Below are 16,993 nucleotides of genomic sequence, written 5' to 3'. Positions count from 1 at the left end.
CGATTATCATGTTAGGTCTAGTTGAAAGTATTAGCATCAGGGCAGGTGGTGCCTTGATATTTGTTGCCATGACCATATATAGGATTTGTTTGGCCTCACATTGGAAAGATCCAAACCCTCCATCGTTCGAACAATGGCAGGCCAGGCTCCTGGCCACTTGTAAACTAGAGAGTGCCATTTATGCTAAAAAGTGGAGGCGATCAAAGAAAAGAGGCCTAGAGATTTGGGAACCTCTAATGAATTGGTTAGATGGGGTAAACACTTAGATTGTTTAAGATATTTTTTCTCTTCTCTTCCAAACAATGTGTAATTGAGAATTGTTAGTATTCTGATATTGCTTTGTACTTTATCGCTTCTTTTCTATCGTCTTTCTCCTTTTCCTTTTGTTTTGCGTTGTATGTATTATATAACAGTAACTGTAATTTTTCGGTTCCCGATGGACTATACCGCAATGTATATATTGGTGTCGGGGTGGGGGGGGCACTGTAATGAACTTTGATTATTTGAAACATCTTTGTTTACTATGTACTGGAAAAAAAACAGATAATGGAAATCACTACCAAAATACAGCTCAGACTAGGAGTAAAGGAAAATAATTGGTGACGTATGTCACCATAATATATGGACTGGGACATATATGAGGTGCTACCAGATATTTTAGATACAAGCTAATATTTCCTTTGATGAATAAAATGTTTATGGTTCACATTCAGATGCAGAGTACATAACTGAGAACTAAATTGTACTCATGGTACAATAGGGAAATCCTATTTTTTTCTTGATAACCTTTTTTTAGGTTGAGCCTAGACAGCACTTGTGTTTTCTGGAAGATCTGTTGTATGTACTTTGTGGGATCTGGAGATCAGCCCTGGGACTTGTCTGCTTCTGCTAAGGGACTTTTTTTTCTGATCGACTGCCTTTATTTAACCGTTTAGATAGAAAACCACCAGTATACGTCAGTAAAACACCAGAATTGCTTTATGCTAGTTCAACTCCCTCTAATTAACTGTCTTGATAGAAAATGACCAGCAGAGGTCAGTAAAATACCAAAATCACTTTAGAATTCCCTAGATACCTGGCCATAGAAACTTGTATTCAAAAAGCACCCCTAGACAATAATTGTTTTTCAAATCTTGTACTTTCCGTGATATGACCACCGAAGGAGCTGATTTTAAATTAAAAACGGCGCTTTGGACAATACAATTTCCCGCTGATAGGCAGTATTTCTCTCCATGGGTTCCCATACCTGGCATGTTCCACAGTTTGGTGCTTACTTTCCCTCCATGTTTAAGAACAGTAGATGTTTCAGCACCCAGGCCAATGTGCTGCATAGCTAAATACATATAAGGTCCCAAAGGCAAGACCGATTGTTTTGCAAATGCTTGTTGTTATTTTGCTCTCAATTCCCCAGGATTAATTGAAGTAGAGTAATGCACTGTAGGTAAAGGTATGCTGTTTAGAAATTCACCCCTATTTAATCTCATGTTTATGTTGTGGCTGTAAATATTTTGTGGCTAGGAGTGGTGTATTCTGGTGCAAATCGTGCTAATTGCTCTAAATGTTTCCTAACTGTACACAATTTGGCCTCACATATACTGCAGCACGTTGGGAAAGCTATGACAGCATAACTGAATGAATGATTATATTTGTGAAGCACTATCTGACACTCTGAAAGTAGGGTATCCTGAGGCTAAAGAAATATGTGACACAGCAGATGAAGGATACGAGCCTAAGTAAGCAACAGCCATATTTTGATAGATCTGTGGAACAGCGAGTGGTTAGAGATAAGTCATATTTTTTAGGGTAGAGATCCCAATGTTCAGATCTCAAGAAGGTGAAAGATCAGCAGTCAACTCAATTTTTTACTAACCGTAGGTGTTTGGAGAAGGTTGAAAGATAAAGAACGGAATGGTGTCCCAGGAAGATAATGAGACATAAGATAATGAAGATAAACAAGGCCTTTTCTCAAGAAGGCTATGTAGCAGCCTTAAACATAGATACTTTTTCCTCCTGGAGTCAGCGGAGGGATCTGAGAGAATGGGAGTTCGTGGGTGCAAAAGCTGAGATTTAGGTAAGCAGCTGAATTTTGGGAAATTTGACATTTATGACCAAGGTATGCTAAATGGGAAATGTAGGATAGGAAATCTACTGCAGTGCTTCACGCAATACTGTTGTTCATTAGCATTAGGAAAAGGTTGGTGGTACAGAGCAGTGGGAAACTTGTGGAGTACATCATCCATAACCGTATACACCAGTAAGACAGGAGAATAATCTATAACCACTGCTGGGTATTGCCGCTGTATTTAGCAGTCCGCTTTTAAATAAAGAGGTTGATTGTTTGTGAAGTGAGCTGCTAAACAGATGTAGTCCTACCATCGTTATGATAGGCCACATGACAAGCCAAAAAAAACAACCTGCAACTCTAGTCCTTCACACCAAGATAAAATATGTGGACCCTTGGATTGATTAACATCTTTCCAGCATCTTATATTGAACAGTCACTAAAAAAGACCAAGAGCATTACTTTTCGCGTTGACTACAGAAATGCAAAATCAACCAACATCTGGTCAAGGTAAGAAGATGTGGAGTGTCAGAAACCCTTTCAGAGGGCCTTGGGAAAAGCAGGAGCTACTGTGGGTATTGAGGCCTTTTACTCCTGATATCCAATGGCGGGACCTCCTTAGGATCCTGAACATATAGGCCAAGTACCCCATCAGCACTTGACTGTCAGTGGCAGCGCAGGTTGAGCAGTCCTTGGGGATAGGTAGATACAGAGGGGTGCACACAGACTCACAAATCAAGTATGTTTAACAGGACCAATAAATGATTGTTTAGCCAAATACTATATGGCAAAAGTAGTATTTATGAAACACATAGTGAAATACGGCATACACAAATAATTCAGTCTTCAAGGCTGTAGTGGTCAATGAGCAGGCCTCTGAGTCACACTCCCCTCTCATTACCGGTAGGAGTTATGTCCCATTCACTATTGGCACCAATAGCAGTCCGAGTCTCAGGTGTCTCAAGTCAACTGTGATAGAAACGTGAAAAGTTTTCCAGCGCTGAAGATCTATCCTGCAGGCTAGTTCGCTCCCGGATTTGGGGCCGTTCTATTAGTCTTATCCTCACCACCAGGGACTGTGTGACCAGAGTCCCCAAATGCATCTCTATTGTGGGTGCAGTGTCTCCAGCAGCTGCCTTCAGTGAGTATCACACATGTCTCTGCAGGGGTGTTGCTGGGTAAACTTAGCACTCCTACAATGTGATGGTAAGTTTCCTTTAGTGTTCCCCCACAGGAAGGAGGGAGGAATTCAACAGTTTCTAGTTCTAATCCTCAGCCCGGGTTCGGGCCCACACAGGTCACCACAACAGCCTCTTCTCACAACAATGGCATCAAACAGGCTTCGATTCTTGAATCTCTTGGTGAACTCCTCTGGCATACAGGGTCATCACACCTGCACCTCACCCAGACGACAGCCCAATCGGTGCAGTTAACTTGACAGCGGGCCCTTCTGGCATATGGGATCACCAACTTACACACTGCACATGGGCAAGGATCCAACTGGTACAGTAGCCTTCTCCTCACACCTTGACACAGGGATCCACTGATCTTAGCAATCAGGTGTCCTCTCTCATAGCCAGAGCAACCCAAATCTGATAGTCTCATAATACAGGCAATGGGAGCAACTAGGTATTCCCACCTGGATATCAGTCACAGTGATTTGTGTATCAAAGGTTAACTCGGACCCAGCCAGAGTCTTTATGATTCTCTTATCAGCAGGTCCATCTCCTTTCTGAGATGCTCCCAGGCCCCCTGCCAGTGAGTTCTTCCTGAATCAAAGAGCATCCTTTGAAGTGACAGGAAGCAGAACCCCAAAACAAACTTCAAAAACTCAGACTCTAAATCACATTTGGTGTCTAAAACTATAGGAAGGGGAGTTCGAGGTTCCCAAAATTGTCAACTGTAAAGTAGCCAGTCAGGCTGCGTGAGTGGGGGAATCTCTGCAAGACTTCTGCCTTTAAACAGGCCTGGCAGCTAAGGCCTGCCAGTCTCCCAGCTTGGTGAGGGGAGATCACCCAGGGACATACAAGTTCAAAGCTCACCTCCCTGCATGCCAAGACCAGTGATCCATTTGAGAAATACGAGAGCACTGAAGGGAGTGAGGTGCAGTGGAGAATACTTGTGAGTGGATCCCTGCAGCAAGGTGTGAGGTGACAGCTGCTGCACCGATTGGTGGCTCGCAGAGGGAGTGCTGTGGGGCAGTGGGCGGGGGAGGGGGAGGGTGGGGGGTAGTGGATTTGTATTTACTTACTTTCCTCCATTCCTTCGTAAGTCCAAGTCCACTACCCACCACCCTGCCCCTCCCCCATCTCACCGCCCGTAGCACTCCTTCTGCAAGCCACCACTGCAGAGGGAGCCACCATGAAATTAACTGTGTGGATTAGGCCGTTGCCTCTGTGCAGTCTGTAAGTCAGCCATTCTATATGCCAGAAGGGGCCAACATGAAGTTAACTGTGCTGATTGGGCTGTCTCCCATGAGCAGTGTGAATCGGTGACCGCATATGCAAGAGAGGGTACTGTGAAGTTAACCATGCCTATCGAGCCATCATGCACATGGGGAACAGGGTGGTGACTCTGTATGCCAGTGTGGCCACTAGTAAAGAAAACGATCATAGCCTGGTTGATGCCATTATCCAGTATTTGGGTGTCTTTCATAGATTCACATGCCTGAATCATTCCCCGTCGTCGAGACGGGAGCCTCCGGTAAATAAAAAAGTAATGTCCTATAGACATACATAGAGAAAATAGGCCCAAGGGTCTCCCCTTAGTGGCCTTTCCTTGTCTTTATGTAAAAAGGACCAAACTCTTACAGTCAGCCAATCAGCTCCGACCTCCCTCTAGGACCTCCCTGGGAGGAGCCCCAGTCCCTCAGATTTTCTACCGCACGTTGTGCTAGGGAGTCTCCAGCTTGAGCTCTGCTCAAGATTCCTTTATAACCATCTCACTCTCTTCAAAAGTGATTCTTCACTCTCAACCCTTCAAGGATTCTTCACTACACTGGTTTGCAGTAAGTGGTTTCTTTCCACAAGCTTCTTCCATGTCTGAGTCACAGAAGAAAGCCCTGTTCAGGGCCTGCTCTTCCTGTGGGAAGAAGAGGATCCACGTGGATGATAAGCATGAGCTATGCTTGTACTGCCTTTACCCGGATCATGTCTCGGACAAGTGCAGGATTTGTAGGTCTTTACCTAAAAAAACTGTGAGAGACAGAGAAGGTCGCCTTCTCATCTGGCTGGACAGGCTGAAGGACAGAGACAATCTAGAATCTTCTGAGGGCAGTGTTTCAAAAGCTCAGAAGTCTCTCAAAAGAGGCCTAGGGTAACTTCCCCGGGCCCCTCAGACACTCCTCCTAAGAAGGCAAAAAAGTCTTCAGAGGCAAGATCTACGTCATCTTTAGTGTCTGTTCAGGCTGATCAAACCTTCAAAAGGCCTGCTCCATCGTCTACCAGACAGACCCACAGGACAACCTCTGTCACAACCACTGTGTCGACGACATCAGCGTCATCGCCTTCAGCGTTCACGACGACGACTACTTCCTCGACATCATCAGGTAGACCTGTTTCCTCTATTATATTACTGCAATCGTCGTCGACGACGAAGACCCTGTCGACGACGAGAACCACACCATCGACGACGGCATCGTCATTAACGAGCCCACCGTCATCGAAGTACTCACAGGCGTCATCGAAGACGTCGACGACAACGACGAAGACACCGTCGACGGCGGGCTCGCCGTCGACGAAGGTACCGACGACGACAACATCGTCATCAAAGTCGTCGACGACCAAGGTACAGTCGTCCACACAGTCGACGACAACACCGTCGACGACGACACCGTCGACGAAGGCACCGTCGACGAAGGAAAAACCGTCGACGAAGGAACCGTCGACGAAGGCACCGTCGACGAAGGCACCGTCGACGAAGGTACCGTCGACGACGCCGACGACGACGGAAGACTCGTCGTCGGAGATGGCATCAGAACCATGGAAAAAATCCAAACTGGTGGAGATGCCGACCCTCATGCTGCCGCCGTCGACGACGCCCTCGACGTCGACAGGAACAAATGCTGCGTCTAGCAAGTCTAGCAAAACGCAAATTACCCCGGAAACCACGTCTCCAAGCAAAGTGGAGATGCAACCACCTCACGACATCTTCCAAAGTGAAGAATCCGAAGAGGATGACCGCATGGGTCAAGCTACCTCTATCTCGGACCTCAACGTCAAGTGCCAAAGCACTGATGAGGAGCAGGAGGAGCAAACTTATCAGGAACACTCCATCCACACTAGTGTCCGCACGGATGTCACCCCCATGATCTGCCTACCGGCGACTCTGGTCAATGACCTGCGGTTCCTTGTACAGGACTACAAACAAAGATTCCCGGATGCGGACAGTGGTCATCAGACACCGGTGGACCATACACCAGCGCCTGCCCCAAAACGATCTCAAACTCTCCCTCAAACCCACCGTGACCAGACCCAGCCTCAGGTGATGGACTCCTCGGACGACGACGAGGAGGAGGAAGAATTGGAGGAAGGAGAGGTCCAGGAAGTCCACTCGGACCACTCGGACCAGGATGGAGATAACGAGTATGTAGCGTCATCCCCGGCTTCACCTGAACCGCGACATGCGGATTCGCCGCCTGTGGACATAGCAGGCTTCCACAAACTTGTGGAACGGGCAGCGAAGAGATTCCATATGGTAGTGGAATCAACGGAAACTGACTGCTTCCTGCACGACTTCAAAGAGCAGACACAAAAGGCAACCAAATCTATTCCAATCATAGAGTTCTTGTGGGAACAGGGCAAGAAATTAATGCTGACACCCGCTTCTGTACCTGCGGTTGTTCCGCGCCTGGACAAGAAATATAAAGCCCCACTTGCAGCGGCGGCTTGCCTCAACGGGCACCCCAAACCTGACTCGGTGGTCGCGCAGGCGGCCCAAAAACACTCCCGCAACCCTTCCTCCCCACTGTCCGCTCCTCCGGACAAGGAAGGCAGGAAGCTGGACACGATAGGAAAGAGATTCACGTCCACGTCGGCCATGACCATCAAGGTGACCAACTCCATTGCCTTGTTGGGGCGCTACAATCGCCAACTCTGGGAGGACATAGCCCCATACCTGAAGGAACTGCCTGATGCCGTAAGGGGGGAGGTCAAGGCTCTCCTGTCGGAAGGTCAATCTTCAGCGGCGGAAATAATTGACTGCGCTATAGATGCAGCCATGACTGGCTTCCGTCAGCTAGCCGGAGCCGCGGTGCTACGCCGTCAAGGATGGCTGAAGGCGACGTCGTTCCGCCAGGAGGTACAATTGAAGGTGCTGGACATGCCCTTCGACGGCCAGCATCTCTTTGGGGACAAGATCGACGAGGCACTGCAAACTATCAAGAAGGACACCGACACTGCAAGGGCACTAGGCACGTTACAGTCACGGAACCAGTCCTTTCGAGGAAACAGATCAAGAGGTCAGTCCTCTTATCGCGGTTCCTACCAGAACCGGTCCTCGTATTCCTCTACCAACAAAAATCAATACCAGCACAAACAACAACAAGCCCGTCAATCTTCATACGGACGATCTACCTTCAGGGGCAGGAATTCCAAAAGGGGCGCCGGCGGACGCCAGTGACCGATTACTCCAGCCAGTCCCACCACCCTCTACATCCTTTCAAATTGGAGGAAAACTGACCCATTTCCTCAACAATTGGCAACACATCACCACGGACCGATGGGTCCTCCAAATTATAAGATTCGGACACTCTCTCGAGTTCACATCCCTCCCTCCCAACACGCCTCCCACAAGACGGACGCACAAACATCTACGGCTACTTACCCTAGAACTCGCTATAATGCTACAAAAAAGAGCAATCGAACGAGTTCCAGCATCCCAGAAGGGAAAGGGGTTTTATTCCCACTTCTTTCTTGTGAGACAGAAAGAGAACAAGTGGAGGCCCATTCTAGACCTTCGGGCACTCAATGCCTTCCTACGGAGCCAATCGTTCAGGATGGTGACGATTCAAGAAATCCTGGGCACTCTCGAACAAGGGGATTTCATGACATCCTTAGATCTCCAGGATGCCTACTACCACATCCCCATCCTCAAGCGTCACAGAAAGTTCCTGCGGTTCGAGGTGGCGGGCCGACATTATCAGTTCAGAGTCCTACCATTCGGCCTCAAGTCCGCGCCGCGGATTTTCACGAAGTGCCTAGCACCGGTGGCGGCTTTTCTGCGTCAGTTGGGTCACCAAGTCTTCCCTTACCTAGACGACTGGCTGGTGAAAGCACCCTCAGCCGAGGGCGCGGCAGCATCCTCCTGCGCCTGCACAAATCTTTTTCAGAGGCTAGGATTAACCATCAATCTCAAAAAATCCTGCATCACCCCTACAACAAGGATCACCTTCCTAGGGGCTATCCTGGACATGGACTGCGTGAAGGCTTTTCCCTCGAAGGAGAGGGCGGACAAGATACTGTCTCTGGCCAGGGCTGTGGCGACAAAAACACACGTCAAAGTGCGCACTTACACATCCCTCATGGGAATGATGTCTTCGTGCATACTCCTCATCCCTCACTGCAGACTCAGGATGCGCCCATTGCAGGAAGCTCTCGCGGCCCAATGGACCCAAAGCACTGGCTCTTTCGAGGACATTGTGCAAATCACACCAAAAATGTCCAGAAGCCTAGCTTGGTGGAGGAATCGAAAAAATCTGAATATAGGATTACCGTTTCTCCTTCCGGCGACGCCTCTGGTGATCACCACGGACGCCTCCTTGGAAGGATGGGGCGCTGTTCTACAAGATCTTCGAATCAGCGGCAAGTGGGACTCTCAGGAAAAACTGCTCCATATAAACCTCTTGGAGCTGAGGGCGGTATATCTTGCTCTACAGGCATTCCTGCCACGCATCCAGAACTCCCCAGTGCTCGTCAAAACAGACAACACCACGACGATGCACTACCTCAACAAACAGGGGGGAACGCGTTCGCTCTCTCTATCACGAGAATCGCAGAAAATCTGGAACTGGCTAGTGTTACACGGGATCCCACTCAAGGCGGACTATGTCCCCGGAAAAGACAATACTATCGCGGATGCCCTGAGCAGGCAACGATCCCTCTCCCACGAGTGGGAGCTGAGCGACAACGCCCTGGAACACGTCTTCTCTCAATGGGGAGTCCCAAACATCGACCTGTTTGCCACCAGAGAAAACACCAAATGCCCACACTACGCAAGCTGGCATCCCCAACAAGGGTCTCTGGGAAATGCATTCTCCATCGGATGGTCCAGCGCATTTGCGTACGCCTTTCCTCCGTTTCCAATGATCCCGAGGCTCCTCAGGAAGATGAAGGCGGAGCCATGTACCCTAATCCTGATTGCCCCGTTCTGGCCGAGACAACACTGGTTCTCGGATCTACTTCGACTTTCCATCAGGTCACCGATCCGTCTGAGGCAACACCCGAACCTCTTAACAATGTCCAACGGACAGGTGCAACACCCGAACCTCCAATCGCTCAAGTTGTCGGCCTGGCTCCTGAGCACAGGGAGTTCAGTGGCCTAAATATCCCGCAGGACTGCAGGGATATCCTGTCGAAAGCGAGAGCGGATAGTACAAACAAAACCTACACTCTCAAGTGGAAACGCTTCTGCATGTGGTGTGTGGATCGGGGTCTACGACCACTCTCAGTCACCCCTGAACAAATACTGCCATACCTGCTGCATTTAGCACAGTCAGGCCTGGCACATGCATCCATAAAGGTTCACCTAGCAGCTATCTCCAGATTCACCAGGACTTTCACAGGACCTTCTCTGTGGTCCAGTAGACTTGTCAAACAATTCCTGAAGGGGCTCTACAGATCCTTTCCGAGGCCTCGGAAAGTCCCTCCAACGTGGCAACTGAATCTGGTGCTCAACCAACTCATGAAAAGTCCGTTTGAACCCATCCATCGAGCATCCATCAAACACATCTCCTGGAAAACAGCACTCTTGCTCGCTCTAACATCAGCCAGGAGAGTTAGCGAGCTGCAAGCTTTGTCCATTCAGGAACCATATATGCAATTCAGACAAGACAGGGTAGTACTGAGACCAAACCCTAAATTCATACCTAAAGTCCCTTCGGACTTTCATCTCAACGAGCCAATTGTCCTCAGGTCCTTCTTTGCAAATCCGTCCACAACAGCGGAAAGAGCGCTGCATTCTCTGGACCTTCAGAGGTGCCTAAAATTCTACCTGGACAAAACTAAGGCTCTCAGGAAATCTTCACAGCTGTTTGTGGCATACAGCAGACCAAGAGTGGGCCTGCCTCTCACGAAGCAAAGCATCTCCAGGTGGATCTCCTCAGCGATTGCATTCTGCCACGACAAGGCCGGACGGCCTTTAACTGAGCATGTTACTGCTCACTCCACCAGGGCGATGTCCACGTCCGCAGCACTGTTCGCTGGGGTACCAATCTTGGACATTTGCAGAGCGGCGACTTGGAAGTCACCGCACACTTTCTCCAGACATTACTGCCTGGATATCGAACTTCAGAAGGATGCGGCAGTGGGCCAGGCAGTGCTTCGCCATCTCTTTCAGTGATGTGAGCCTTCCTACAACCCGCCATCCAGGTATGCACGTTCCTTGCTATTGTGATGTTACTGTTATGCTGTCCACATGTTGTATGACGACACATGCATTGTCTACTGTGACTACAGAGCATTTCCATCACGCAGGTGCATATCTGATTGCTAGCTATTCTGATTCAGGCATGTGAATCTATGAAAGACACCCAAATACTGGATAAGAAATGCGTTACTTACCTGTAACAGCAGTTATCCAGTATTGGTGTCTTTCATAGATTCACATGCAACCCTCCCGCCTCCCCTGGAAGGTCTCACATCCCTCTCTAACAATATTACGCCAACCTAGTTGGGTGCGTACGAAAATCTGAGGGACTGGGGCTCCTCCCAGGGAGGTCCTAGAGGGAGGTCGGAGCTGATTGGCTGACTGTAAGAGTTTGGTCCTTTTTACATAAGGACAAGGAAAGGCCACTAAGGGGAGACCCTTGGGCCTATTTTCTCTATGTATGTCTATAGGACATTACTTTTTTATTTACCGGAGGCTCCCGTCTCGACGACGGGGAATGATTCAGGCATGTGAATCTATGAAAGACACCAATACTGGATAACTGCTGTTACAGGTAAGTAACGCATTTCTTGTCATGAGGAGAAGTTCCTATTGTTCCCCATTCAGACCCCTATCCCAAATGAGGATTGGAACCAGAAGCTGTAAACTTCCCCACCACTCATGGGGGCAGACCAAGGGAAACTTGCTATTGCATCAGAGGAGCGCCTAAGATACCCAGCCTTTGCCCTGAAGAGTTGCATAAGTGATACTCACGGAAGGGAGCAGCTGCTGGCCCCACCCTCAAGAGAGAGACACTCTTGGAGATTCCAATCAGACATTCCCTGCTAATGCAAATAAGACTGATAAAAAACTCAGAAAGCCCTGAGGGAACTTCTCTGCCAATAGCGCTTTGACTCTGGAGCATTTTGGGCTTTTCTAACATCGTTGGTATGGGATTCCTGAGACACAGACTGCTAGTGGGGCCTAATCTGAATGTTGCCTATAGAGAATGGTGAAAATCCACTACCACTAGACATTTACTATTCCTACATAACTCTAAACCATTTGGGGAATGTGTGGGACTCTAAAGACGTGACATTTACTGTTCTCACTCCAATCTAAACTAATTTAAGTAAGGTGTTGGACACTAAGGGGATCATTTATGAGCCCTTGCAACACTTTTGCACCGCCGGTGCGTCCAAGCCTCGTAGAAGTGGTGCAGTGAAATCTGTCAGATTTTACTTTACCACTTCTATGACGCTACTGCGTCAATATTTTATGCCTGCCTCACAGCAGGCAAAAGATTGATGCAGGCCCTTTCACTAGGGGCTTGCCCAATGTGAAAGGACACATTGCTGGAGTTGCATCTGTTTTCAGACACACCCCAGCAATGCGGCAGTTTTGTGCCGACAGATGCGTCTCATTCCTTGCGACATGATGCGTCATACAGGAAAAAGGACACATCCATCATGTCGCAAGGAGGATGCACTAAGAAGTGACTTTCATGCAGCGATGCGTCACATCTCATAAGTAAGGCCCTAAAGAGGTGATATTTACTATTCCTACTCTAATCAAAAACCAATTTGAGAAAGGTGTTGGACATTAAAGGGGTGCCATTTGCTGTTCCCGCTCCAATCTAAACAAATTTGAGGAGTATGTTGGTTAAAGAAGGAGTGACATTTAATATTCCCACTCCAATCAAAACACATTTTAGGAAGGTGTCGGACACTAAATGGGCATTATTCTCTAGTCCCAATCTAACCTTAACCAATTTGGGGAAGGAGTTGGACACTAAAGGGTTGGTAATTACTATTTCCACTCAAACTAAACTTATTTAGGGAAAGTATTGGACCCTAAAGGGTGAGATTTACTATTCACACACCAATCTAAACTAATTTGAGAAAGGCGTTGGACAATAAAGGGTTGATAGTTAGTATTCCCATTCCAATCTTATCCAATTTGTAGTAGCTGTTGGACAATAAATGATTGACATTTACTATTCCCAATCCAATCTAGACCAGTTTAAGGAATAAGATGGGCACTAAAAGGAGTAACATTTACTATTCACACTCCAATGTAAACTAATTTGAGGAAGGTGTTAGACACTTCAATGTTGGCATTTATTATTCCCACTCAAATCTAAACACATTTAGGGAAGGTGTTGGACACTAAAGGAATGAAATGTACTATTCTCACTCCAATCTAAATAAGTTTGAGGAATATGTTGCATACTGAAGTTTACTATTTCACCCCAAATCAAAACCTATATCAGGAAGGTGTTGGGCACTAAGGGATAATATTTACCATTCCCACCCCAATATAAACCATTTGTGGACGGTGTTGAACAATAAAGGGTAACAATTACTGTTCCCCCTCCAATCTAAATCAATTTGGGGAACGTGTTTGGCACTGAAGAGGTGAGATTTAGTATTCCCATTGCGATCTAAAATAATTTGGGGAAGGGTTTGGAACCTAAAGGGGTGACCTTTACACTTTTCTCTCCAATCAAAAACAATTTGGGAAATGTGTTGGACACTAAAGGGGTGCCATTTACTATTCCTACTCCAGTCTAAACCATATAGGAAGAAGGTATTGAACACTGAAGTGTGAAATTGACAATATTAACTTCAAAATATAACATTTTACACAATATAATACAAATTAAACATTTAAAATACATAATCAATACTCCATAGTCAGGAATTATTTTTACTATAAAATTAAAAAAAATGTATTTAAAAATACAGTAATCAAAACTACAAACCTATATATACATATTAAAATATAAAAGATTATTAATTTAAAATGTATAAACAGTAATACAACTTCAAATACAAATTTCGCATTTTCGTTACCTAAAAAATATATTACTAAAAAGCCAAATAAAAAACGTAAATCAAACACACTACAATAAATGAGATACTAATTAACACTTACACATCATATTACATACAACTATATTTTCTACATCAATATGTATTACAGCAATATTAAAAACAACACAAAAAATGATACTTTTACAGTTGATATTCCTGTTGACAATATTTTTGATATCCCAAGATTCCGCCCGAGTGCGGAGACTCCCTCGCAATCGTGGGGCCTCTGCCATGAGTGCAGAGACCCTTTGTGAATCAAGCCCAGAGCGTTTTGCCAACTAGTAACTTTATAATGCCATTATATGCCGGTCAATGCTTTACTTGACTAGAGTGCCTTTGCTTATATTTTATGAGCTATTAGTTAATATTAAGAATCTCTATAAACACTACTTTGCTATATTATGTAGCTAAAGTTATGATAGAAATGACTAAATTTAACATTAATCCATGCTGCATATGATACAGGTGCACCCAAGATGTATGCTCTGCCTAAATTAACAGTTGAGCGTGAGCTCGAATCACTCCTGTTTTTTAAATTAATTATTTTAGTGCTTTTCGATTTAGTGCATAACTTGTTTCAGTTTCGTTTTAATATTTACTGGCTATTTTGGATATTTGGTTGCACCTCGATTGGCGGAGCTGTATATGCTATTTATTTAGTTTTACAGTCTTTCTACTCTAATTTTTCCTGTTTCAGCTGAAGGGTGAGTGTCAGATGATGGTTTGATCAGCGGTTTTTGCAGTGCCTGGGTCTACAAACAAAAGAGGGACCCTTCAAAGGACAATCATCTACTTTAAAAAAAATTGTTATACCGGAAAAGAGTAATCACTGCTGATCCAGCATCTGCCGCAATCTAGTGATATTAGCAGCTTGGTCATTAATAAAATTGGCAGATTTCCATTAGAATCTAGAAATAAATCTTGCAACATGAGTTTAAGGCCTGGGAAAGCACAGTATCTAGGGAATAGTGACCCATCTCCATCCCCTTCCAATAGGCTTGCCATTTCATAACCTGTGAACTGACTGATCACTATATGATTTCTATTTCACCCAATTACTTACTATTTTAGTATTATTATGACCAATTTAATAAACCCACTCATCTCAGCTGACTAAATATGGTATTAGTTCTGGGCTGCAAATGCTCTCTGTAGCACCCACAACCCCAGTATTTGGTTGTGTATTGCTAAAGGACTCTTGTGGACCATGAACAAACAGATTTGTCTTCAGATTTCTATTGGACCAGAAAGTGTTATGTCAAATTCTACTAAACCATTTCTCTTTAATCAACAATCTCATGTGATTCAAAAAGCTGTGTATTCCAAAAACCCATATACTACTTTTACTGGGCAAAGTATAATATTAACTTGATATAAACAGTGAATCCACATAAAAACAAGTATTATAAAAAACACTCATGCATTCAGCCATTTAAGCACCGGGAATCAGTAAACATTTACTTAGGCCAAATGTTATTATTGAAGTTCATTGTGTATACATTCAGCAGTTGGAGAAATGTATATGGCTTATAGAGCATATTGAACTGTGGCAACCAATTGTGGATGTGCAAGGTGCAAAAAAAGGGAATATATGTTAAGAATGCATAAAAAGTGCAATCCTGCAACATGTGACTCTTGGACTCTTTAATATAGGTTTATGAGACATTGATACATAAGTGTGTTTATTTACGGTGTCACATGGACCAACTGGGTGAAAAGAATTATTGTGATACAAAGTCAGTCAGTCAGTCGAACAATATGTTTATTTAGACCCTAATCTTTAAAATAACAAATTTCATACACCATACATTTTATACATACTCATAAAAATCAATACATCCTGTTAAAATGTAATTAAAAGATCATTCACTGCTAATAAATACCTTACTATTGCACAACTTACATCCACATACCTCATATTCATTAAACATTCTGCTGGAGGTCGCCAACCTAAAATTCCATACTTATAAAAAAGTGGCCTTAAATATATTTATGTGCCTGTAATAACTAAGCAATCTAGCACTATGTAAAGAGAGTAACATATAACATTGATGCAACATAAAGCAACAACATTGTTTCCTAGAATCACATTCTTTACAGTCGAGCACATCACAAAGGATTTAATCGAACTTTACATTTTAACATTGTTCTTTCAAGGTGACGTTAGGTGGAGAATCAATGTGTGGGAATACTTCTTGGCGCTGCCAGGAGCCCCTCAAATGGTAGTTTGTTTTTAACATTCCAAATAGCTCAAATAATGTTCCTTGCTTGTTTTCGCTAGTGATATTTTTATTTTTGACACAATAGTTTATCCCACAATGTTTGTGTTTTGGATCGTCTGTCTAAATACCATTAAAACATCAGTAGACATGCTCCACATGATGGTTGGAAGGATCTTGAAAGAGGAAAAGGTGCCATCAGACTGGAGGGAGGGATATCTCATCAAGATCTTAAGAAAAAAGACCTGAGTAATTGCTCAAACTACAGAGAGGGACAGCTCCTACTAACTAGTCATCCTGAACAGAATAATGGAACAAGTGGGCTCTCAGTTGTGAGACAAGCGAGCTTGCTTCTGCAAAGATAGATCCTGCACAGACCAGATTGCAACACTGCGCATCATCATTGAGCAGTCGATGGAACGGAACTCCCCCTCTATGTCAACTTCATCGACTAGTGGACAGAGACACCCTTTGAAAACTTCTCTTCCACTATGGTGTGCCAGATAAACTCGTAAGATTCATCAGGAACTCTTATGAGAGAATGACCTGCAAGATATTCCATGGAGAACAGTTCATGGAAGCCTTCCAAGTGAGGACCGGAGTCTCACCTTTTCTTTTCCTGCTGGCATAGACTGGATCATGAAGACATCCACAGCGAGGATCTAATGGAGACCTTGAACGCAGCCGGACGAACTGGACTTTACATACGACTTGGGCCTACTCTCCCATACCCATATGTAGATGCAAGAGAAGAACAACAAGGTGGCAGCCACATCAGCACAACTTGGCCTCAACATTCACAGGGGAAAAACCAAGGTCCTGAAGGCTAACACGGCCATCACAACTGCAGCCACTCTTGCAGGCAATGTACTAGAAGAGGTTGAAGCTTTACCCTACCTGGCAGTGTCATAGACAAATAGCATGGCACAGATGCTTACATCATGACAAGAATCAGTAAAGCACGGTCTGCCTTCATTTAGATAAAGAAGATCTGGAGCTCCAAGGACCTAATGATGGAAAGTAAGATCAGGCTTTTTAACATCAAGGTAAAATCGGCCCTTCTGTATTTGGCAGAAAGTTGGAGGACAACAGTGACCACCACCAACAAAGTCCAGAACTTCATTAACAGCTACCTGAGGAATATTCTCCAAATACACTGGCCAAACACCATCAGCAACAACAATCTATGGCAGCAGACTTTCCAAATTCCTGCTTGTGAAGGAATCATGAAAAGATGCTGGGGCTGGATGGGT

The sequence above is a fragment of the Lissotriton helveticus genome, chromosome 6 (assembly GCF_964261635.1).
Source record: "Lissotriton helveticus chromosome 6, aLisHel1.1, whole genome shotgun sequence".
In the NCBI taxonomy this organism is placed as follows: Eukaryota; Metazoa; Chordata; class Amphibia; order Caudata; family Salamandridae; genus Lissotriton; species Lissotriton helveticus.
This window is presented reverse-complemented; position numbering follows the sequence as displayed.